A 9,884-nucleotide genomic window follows, 5' to 3' on the forward strand; every position below is an offset into this window, starting at 1 on the left:
TAATTAAATAGACTAAAATACTAACTAATTAGTATATTAAACTAATTGTTAATAAAGTTTACATTATTAGAGAGGCAGGAATAGTGAGTGCAGAGATAATAAATTTAAAAGTATACATTACCTTGATATATGTCCAGTATTCTTAAAACATTAATTTAATAGTTCTTGGAAGGCTTGTTTGAAAAGCCAGGTTTTGATGCCCTTTTTAAATAATTTGATGTCAGGTTCTAATCGTAGTTCCTTTGGTATAGAGTTCCATAGTTGGAGCCCAGCAATAGAAATGGCTCTATCTCTGACACCATTTAGATGAGCAATTTTGGGGGACGGAATGGGTAACATTCCTGTACCTGTTGATCTAGTATTTCTGGAGGGAATATGGAAATGAAGGGAGGATGTTAGCCATTCAATTTTATCATTGTATTGCGTTTTATGAATTAGGGTAAGAGTTTTATGTGGGCCCTGTATTTAATAGGCAACCAGTGAAGGTCCTTTAATATTGGGGTTATATGATCTGATCGTCTGGATCCTGTCAGAAGTCTAGCTGCTGAGTTCTGCAGGAGTTGCAATGGTCTTGTTGTCTTTATTGGGAGACCTAAGAATAAAGAACTGCAGTAGTCCAGTTTAGACAAAACCAGTGCCTGTAAAACTGTTCTGAAATCTTTAGGGAATAGAAGGGGTTTTAATCTTTTAAGGATCTGTAATTTAAAGTAACCGTCATTAATGATTTTTGTAGCCCAGTTTTTCAGCGTGAATTTGCAGTCTAAAAGGACCCCTAGATCTCGTACTTCCAGGGAGATGGGGTAATTTTTGGCAGCTTCTTGGATTTCAAGTTCTTTTGCTTTGCTTATTTTAGGTGAAATGTATAGTATTTCTGGGGGGTTTTTTGGGGTTTTTTTTGTTATTAAGGGAGAGATTCATTTGGGCTAGTACTTTTTCAATGGCAGATTGATAAATATCCCAGAGTTTAAGAGTTAGGTCTATGGATTTTTCGATTGGAATTGGAAGGGTTGAGGAGGATCCTTGCGGTACTCCATATTGAAGTTTAATAGGTTCAGATTCTTTATAAAGAAATTTTACTTTGAAGGATCTATTATTTAAGTACGAGTCAAACCATTTCAGTGCGGATTCTTTGATGCCTATTTCGCTACGTCTGTCAAGGAGGATCTTATGGTTAACTGTATCAAATGCTGCCGAGATGTCCAGCGTGATCAGGAAGTAGGTTTGGCTGTTATCAGCTCCTCTTAGGATAATATCATGCAATGAGGTTAATAGGGTCTCGGTACTAAAATATTTCCTAAATCCATGTTGTGCTGGGTATAGGGTACTATGCTTTTCCAGATAATCTGTTAGTTGATTGTTAATTATTTTTTCAAGTATTTTTGATAAGCAAGGAAAGTTAGAAATGGGTTTCAAGTTTGATAAATCAAATGAATTGGATTGTGGTTTCTTAGTGATTGGTTTGACTATTGCGGCTTTTAGAATTAGTGGGACATTTGCTTCAGTGATTGATATGTTAATTATATCAGCAATGGGTTTGGAAACTATATTGGTGACTGATTTTAATAGTTTTATTGAGATATGATCAATTGGGTGAGCAGCTGGGTTCATTTTTTGATTCTCTTTTCAGTTTGAAGTGATGAGATTGTTTCAAACGCAGTTAAGTGGTCATTAGGCTTACTAGGTAGTACAATTTGGTTTGAGTTTAGTGATGGGATGTTTTTTAGTACGTTAAAGGTTTTTTCTTCAAAGAAGTGTGCAGTCGTGTTACAATTAAAGGAATTGTTTGAAGTGGGAGTTTCAATGGGATCGGTTAGATCTTTTACATACGTAAATAGTGTTCTATTACATGTTTTGTAAGCTGCTGTTGGCAGAAATGTAACTCGTTATGGAAATGATGTAAGGTGCTCTTGGAGTATATTTGATCAGAGTACTCAATGTAGTCTTATTTAATTCACAGTGGGGCCGATGCAATACAGTACACTCAGCCGAGCGCACTGTATAACCCGCTGTTGGATGTGGCTTGTATAGGTGCTAACTAATCCCCTTCAGCAATAAGGGGATTAGTGCCTCTATAACGCACGTACAATGCGAAGTGAATCCAATAGCGCTCATCACATGCAAATGCATGTGAATGAGGCTATTAGTTATTCACTCCCAATGCAATTAATGCCTGCCTGGAGCAGGAGTTAATAGCTGAGTGCTCCTAAACCTAGTACAGAAAAGCAGGAAAAACTGCTTTTCTGTACTAGTTTTAGGAGTGATATTGCGATATTAAGTAGGAAGAAAAATTAAACTAACAAAAAAAAACCCCCAAAAAACCCCGCTGGTAGTTGACTGCAGGAAGCGGACGCTCAATTGACACGCATCTGTTTCCTGAACCCCTGGCTGTGCGGCGTTTCGGAAAACTGACGCCGATGAACTCGGCATCGGTTTCCTAACCAGCAGCTGGCCGATGCTCTCGAGCTCCCGTTATCAAGAAAGCGCTAGGGGCACGCAAGCGACCCTAGCACCTCTGGATAACGCGACCACTAATTTAAATATTGTAGGGCGCCTGGGGGCATGTTAGGAAAGCGGTTGCTGACTGCTCAGCGCCTGCTTTCTGCGCATAAATATTGCATCAGCCCCGGGGTTAGAAATGAGTCTGCCCTTGACGTTGCCTCCGTGCCTTATTTCCCATCTTGCGAGGGAGGTCAGGAGGCAGAGAAACAAACTGTTTAGCCAGTAAGGAATCCTGAGACATTTTAATGCTGAAAGACTCTACTCTCTACCCTTTCTTCCCCTGCTATTGCACCCCACTTGGCAACAGAGGGCCAGCAGAAGGTGATGTGGGGCTTGCGAGCCAGGAGTGACCAGTATAACAGGTAAATCTAGTGAAGTATGAGCTATGGACAGGTGCAACACTACTTGTTGAAGGAAAGAGCCACTGCACTTGGGTATAGCCAGCAGATGGACCCTGGATCTTCCCCTCCTGTAATCAGTTGTGTGAGCATGTAGAATGTTGTGAACTCCATCACTGCATATAATCTATGAAAAACAGCCACTTTCCTAGCATATAGCCAGATGGACTCAGGACCAATGGGTATAGTGCTCTTCTGTAGCAGATGGGAGACGGAGTCAGATTCAAAGCTGACCTCACTCTAGATATACCCCTGCAGTAGCCTCAGCTCTCCAGTATCTCTCTGTCTCCTAGCAGATGCGGACACTATCCCACACACTAGAATAGTGTTAAGAATTACAGTAAAGAAGAAAGAAAGAAAATTTAGCTTAAAGAAGATCGTGCCCCGCTCTCCTGCGGTGAAACCTAAGGGTCCCTCCCCCAGTTGAGAATTCCTGAGGTGATTTCCGAGATCCCTCAGAGGTGTGCCTTGGTCCCGTAGCCGGTTCCCAGCGTGGACTTAGCCCCAGAGTGGCTGAAAGGCAGCGGGTGCACAACTGAGCGTGGCAGTGAAGATAAAGTCCTCTCCCCCAACAGCTGGAGGCCGTCCCAGCACTCAGTCGGTAAGCGCCGAGACCAGGTAAGCAGAAAACTTTAAATTCAGGTCTCTGAGGCTCGGATTGCCGTACCGATTCGATTTCCTTTCTGGCGAGGTAAAAGGGAGCACCGATCAGGTTGAGCAGCCCTGGTTGGGCTAGGTCTTGATCCGGTACAGAGGTCCACATGAAGACCCTCAGGGGCACCATCTTACGCGGGGGGGGACACATCTGCGCTATCTTCCCTTCTCGACTGGCGGTTCGCGCGGGGCAGGCCGGGCGGCCGATGTGCCTAACTTGTGCGCATCCAGTACAGACACGCGCAACTGGGTCTCGCGTTCAACCAAGCACACACCGAGCGCACCCCATGCGAATATCTACACGCACAGCCACGTTTACAATTACACAAGCCACAAGCAATGGCACCGGCATCCAAGAAGGCCAGAAATAATTCTCTGTGCACAGCCTACCACATAAGAGCCGCGCAGCCTGAACGGGAGTCCTGCCTGTGCCAGCATTGCGAGGAAGCCCAGGGGGAACCAAAGCCTGGTCCCTCACTGTCTGGGGATGGGTCCGGAACTACTACAGACGATAATTCCCCGGATCTATGCATCTCTGAGATGGCCTCTCCACAAGAGGGCACCTCAGGGGCTCCTACACCGATTCCTCCTGGGGTTAACATGGACCCAGCAGAAGAGCACTTATACCCATTGGTCCTGAATCCATCTGTCTTCACTAAGGAAAACAAAATTATCAGGTAAGTAATTTCTCCACTGTAACAGTTGCTATCTTATCAGCTGTACAGAATCACTTCAATGTGTGTGTGTGTAAAAGAACGTGACATTGCTGATAGTACAGCTGGAATTAGAGCATTGGCTATTGCCCTGCTCTAGGCCAAAAGTAATGCAAGTTAGAGAGAGGTAATGAGTTAACGTTCCTTTCTTTTTTTTTTACCCTTGAGCAAATCTCTTCTAAACTGTTTGCCTGTGAGTGTTGGTGAGGGATATTTATATTTCAAGCCAGCATGAATTATTATATTATCAAAAATCTTTCTGTATGTTAATCTTTTTGGTACTTTGGGGCCGATGCAATAATGTTCGCGGGGGGGCATGCAATATGTAAATTAGAGGGTTGCGCTAGGAAGGAGGCGCTAGGGTTGCTTGTGCGAACTTAGCGCCTCCTTGCTAACACGACCCACCGTGGCTGCTGGTTATGAAGACTGACACCGGTAAACTCTCTGCTTCGATAAACTTGGCATCCGTTTTCATTACTGGCAGACAGGCAGGTTATGAAAACAGACACCGTGTTTACTGGCGTCGGTCTTCATAAATCGTCGGTCTGCAGAGTTTTTTTGGGTTTTTTTTTACTTTAAAAAAGAAGTACAGAAAAGCAGTTCTGCTTTTCTGTACTTCTTTTACCTGCGCTCAGAGACGCACATTTATCTTTTTGCATGTAGAGTGCGCTCGGCTGAGCACACTGTATTGCATCGACCCCTTTCTGTGACGTATTTTGTTTTAAAAAGTCAGGGATTTTGCCTTTTTCCATTATTACCCATTACTTGATCCATGGGAAAAGAATTGGGGGATAGAATTGTATGGATTGTTTTTTTTCTCTGAAGATAAGCAGGATGGCAGTCCTCGCACATGGGTGACATCTGCTGGAGCCTGGCACAGAAAATTTATATCAAAGTTTATAGAATTTTGCCTCACTGGACATGCTCATGCATGCCATTATATTACATATCCATGAAGGGTCCCATTAGTCTCTCTCGCTTTTTCTGCAGAGCCCTTCAGGTGTGGTATGTTGCCTCGCATCTCCTGTTCTTGCCTTTTTTTTTTTTTTAAGAAAAATTTATTTATGGAGTGTTTTGTTTTGTTTTTTTAATAATATTTTTTTTAGTTTTTGTCTTCCCATTCACAGAATCATTCATTATGGTATCCCACAGGCTTTTTCCTTGGGTTTTTTCCCCCCCCCCCCCCTAGATGAGGTTCCAGCCATTGACCACCACTGCCATTGAGTTTGATTTTTGCATCCCTTTTATTTCAGTCCGATATGTGAAGTGGGTTCAGTGATGCCCCTGAGGCAAAAGAATCATAAATTCACATGATAGATGTTTTCTTTGCTTGGGAGCATTGCATGATGTCCATGGGTGCCATAAGTGTATAGCCATGACTCAAAAAAAAAATGCTGGTTCCATTTGAAACTTAGGGTTAGACTCTTCGGATGCCGGAGAACTGATCCATCAACATCAAAGGATCTTAGAGCTGCACTGTTGGTTCCCTTGATACTATCAGCTTTTAGGGCACCTGGAGATAGGCTGTTGTCTGACGCTCCCTGCTTGAAGAAGGCATTGGGTTCTGCCTCTTTGACTCCAACATCAAGGAGATCTCATGCTGAGCATCTGGGGAAGCCAAAGAAGCATTGGCATCAGGTTCCAGCCAATGCCACTGCTGATCTCTGGCTCCCTGTGAGAAAGCTTACCCCCAGACATCAAAGTTCCTTGGGGTCCAAGCCAAAACAGCCTTCTGCATCTGTCAAAGACTTACCTCTTGAGGACAGAGCCCTAAAAGAGCCCTCAACAACAGACAAGAAGGTCGGACACTCAGTATTCATGGGGATACGGCAATGACTGCAAATGCCTCTGTGAAGAGGAGAGGTGTGCATGAGTCTCCCCTCTGAAACCTTCCTCCATCAGAAAGAAGGAAGTTCACCAGAGAACTTCTCCTCCACAGGTTTTGTAAGGAACATGGTGGAAGCCATTCCATTTACTTTACAGACAGAAGAGGAGTCTAGAACCAAGATGCTGGACATCCTCTAATGCGTGGAGCTCCCTAAGGAGATCCTTTAAAGTGTACAGATGATGTGGAAAAAAAATCCTCACCGTGGTTTTCATCAAATAGGAAGGTGAATGCAGAAAATCCCCCTCCAATAGGCTCCCGGATTTGACAAAATGGCAGCTTCCACACCAGTCTATGGTAGTCGAATCTGCGCTTAAAAAGACCAAGTATTCTAGGACCTGCTCCTTGGTGGCCCCGTGGAGGGATTCTAGAGCCATGGATACTATTGGGAGCAAAGGGTTTTGTTTTGTTTTTTTTTTTAAAGGGTGCTATACTTCCCATATAACATCCTACCAGCTCTTTATAGTCTAATACATGCGGGATCTTCTGAAACGGATGCAGGGGGTGGCTGAGCAGCTTCCTCAAAAGCAACAAGACGCCCTGAGGTCATTACTGGACAAAGGGTTGGAGTGCAGAAAACACACAATCTGTGAAATGTCATTTGAGAGACTCTAGGTATAGGGGCACACAGGCTCGTCTGGCTGTGAGCTTTGAATCTCTGTTAGGAAGTAGAGGAAAGACTTGCTGATGGGCTATGCATAGGAGAGAATCTCTTTGGAAATAGGGTCAAGGATGTTGTCGTGCAGATCAGAGATTACCGTGCAATGCTCCAGCAATTCTGCACAGGTACTTTGGATCCAGCTTTCTTTTAGGAGGTTTTGATGATATTGCAGAGATTTCAGAATCCAGATACCTATGCCAGAGGACCTTCTAACTGGGAGGAGGCTGTACTTTTTTGTAAACTGGTGGCCCAGTATAACCTCAGAGATGTTCACTCAGTATCATAAAAAGAGGGTACAGATTAACGCTATTGGCTTCCCCACCAAATCTCCCTCCCTCCCCCACCCACATCCCAGTTGGGGTAAGTTTCTGCATCAGGAACTGCTTCTAATGGAGCTCTCCTCCCTCTTAAAGGCCAGAGTGGTCAAGCTTGTTGCACCAGGGGAAAGAGGGTGGGGAATCTACTCCAAGTATTTCCTGATACTGTGTACAATTCTGGTCGCCGCATCTCAAAAAAGATATAATTGCAATGGAGAAGGTACAGAGAAGGGCGACCAAAATGATAAGGGGAATGGAACAGCTCCCCTATGAGGAAAGACTAAAGAGGTTAGGACTTTTCAGCTTGGAGAAGAGATGGCTGAGGGGGGATATGATAGAGGTGTTTAAAATCATGAGAGGTCTAGAACGGGTAGATGTGAATCAGTTATTTACTCTTTCGGATAGTAGAAAGACTAGGGGGCACTCCATGAAGTTAGCATGGGGCACATTTAAAACTAATCGGAGAAAGTTCTTTTTCACTCAACACACAATTAAACTCTGGAATTTGTTGCCAGAGGATGTGGTTAGTGCAGTTAGTGTAGCTGTGTTTAAAAAAGGATTGGATAAGTTCTTGGACGAGAAGTCCATTACCTGCTATTAAGTTGACTTAGATAATAACCACCGCTATTACTAGCAACGGTAAAATGGAATAGACTTAGTTTTTGGGGCAATTGCCAGGTTCTTGTGGCCTGGATTGGCCACTGTTGGAAACAGGATGCTGGGCTCGATGGATCTTTGGTCTGACCCAGCATGGCAATTTTTTATGTTCTTCTGAATGCAGTGAATGCACTGGTGCACTTTCTTAATAAGTGGGCCACCATTCCAGTGGAGGAGGGGCAGCTCTAAAGGATGCTCAGGATAGCAGAATTGAGACTATCCTTAAGCAAGTTTTTGAGGCTATGGTAATGAATTTGCAAATTGCTTCTTGTTGTTCCCTGGTGACTCGAGCTAGTTTGCCTCTCTCTCAGGAATCTGAGGGAGTGAGGCTGGATAGCAAAGTGGTAATGGAACTGGGAGCTGCCTTTTTAGCTGATGTGGGTGTGACCTTGTTTGCACTGCTGCCAAAGGGGTTGCTTCTGTGATAGTGTCTAGGCCTCAGCTGTGGCTGCAAAATTGGTTTGTGGACACCATTTCTAAGTCCATTCTCACACAATTACCCTTTAAGGGTGAGTTGGAAAAGATGGGGGAAGTGAGTTGGAAGTGATGGGGGAAGCCCAAGTCTCCTCGTTTTGCCGGAAAAGAAAAAGCCGGCTTTGTATCTTTTTCGGGCAAGTGGCTGCTCTCAAGACTATAGGCGTTTTCATCCTTATTAGGGAGGTGTCTACTCAGAGACCTCGTCCCTTCAGTAGGTCTCAGTCCTTTCACCCCAGAAAGCCTTGGAAGGATGCGGACTCCGGGAGCGGAGCCTCTGTGTCTTCACAATGAAGGTGTGTGGATTCACCTGCTGGTGCAAGAGATAGGTGGGTGTCTTATCTCACTTTTTTCAGAGGTGGGTCCAGATCATGTCAGACCAATGGGTCCTGGAGGTGATAAGGAGCAGCTATACTCTAGAATCCCTTCACATTCCGCCAGATGCCTTTATGATCTCTCCATGCAACTCCCTACAGAAGAGGGTGGGATAGCAGTAGAGACTACCTTAAGGAGGCTATTGGACTTTGAAGGCCATAATTCCTGTTCCTGAATCGCAAGAAAATATGGGTTGTTATTCCATCTATTTTGTTGTCCACAAGAAAGATGAGTCCTTTCGGCACATCCTGGATCTCAAAGGAGTTAATCGGCATTTGCAGGTGATTCTTTTCTGAATGGAGACTCAGTGTGCCATAATAATGTCAGTACAATCAGGAATATCTCACGCCTCTGGATATGACGGAAGCATATCTACAAATTCCCATTCACTGCGAATATCAGCGGTTCCTGTGGCTTGCCATTCTGGGGTGTCATTATCAATTTCAAGCTCTGCCCATCGGGCTGGCCACTGTGCCCAGGATCTTCTCCAAGATCATGGTGATGATAGCGGCATCCTTGCGCAAGCAGGGCATCTTGGGTCACTTGTATTTGGACGACTGAATGATCAGGCCAAGAGAGTCATCTGGCTTCTTGCAAGGATCTAGGCTGGATAGTGAACTTGGCCAAGAGCAACTTAGAGCCATCTCATACGCTGGAGTATTTGAGTTTGTTTCAGTTTGAAGCAGGGCAGAGTCTTTCTGCCAGAGTCACATTCACAAGTTGATTGTTCAAGTTTAAATCCTGAGAAGGACTATTTGCCCAACAGTGTAGTCTTATCTACAGGTCCTGGGTTTGATGGCAGCCTCATTGGAGGTTGTCCCCTGGGCAAAGGCACATATGCAGTCTCTTCAACGCATGTTGCTTTCCCGGTGGAGTCTGCAGTCACAGGACTACATGGTGAGGCTTCACTTACCATTGGAGAAGAGCATCCAATTGCAGTAGTGGTTCCAGGTGGATTGTCTCAGGAAGAGAGTTTCCTTGGAGACATTGATTTGGTTAGTGCTCACAACAGATGCAAGCTCTCTGGGTTGGGGGGGGGGGCTCACTGTCAGGAGTTGCTGGTGCAAGGTCACTGGAATGCCGAGGAACAGCATTGGAGCATGTATCGATTGGAAGCATAGGTAGTTCAACTGGTGTGCTTAAGGTTCACTGAGCATCTAGAGGTTCGGGCGGTCAGGATAATGTTGGACAATGCGACGACAGGTGACCTACATCAATCATTAGGACAGAATCAGAAGCCGATAGGTGTCA

The sequence above is a fragment of the Rhinatrema bivittatum genome, chromosome 3 (genome assembly GCF_901001135.1).
Source record: "Rhinatrema bivittatum chromosome 3, aRhiBiv1.1, whole genome shotgun sequence".
NCBI classification, from domain to species: Eukaryota; Metazoa; Chordata; class Amphibia; order Gymnophiona; family Rhinatrematidae; genus Rhinatrema; species Rhinatrema bivittatum.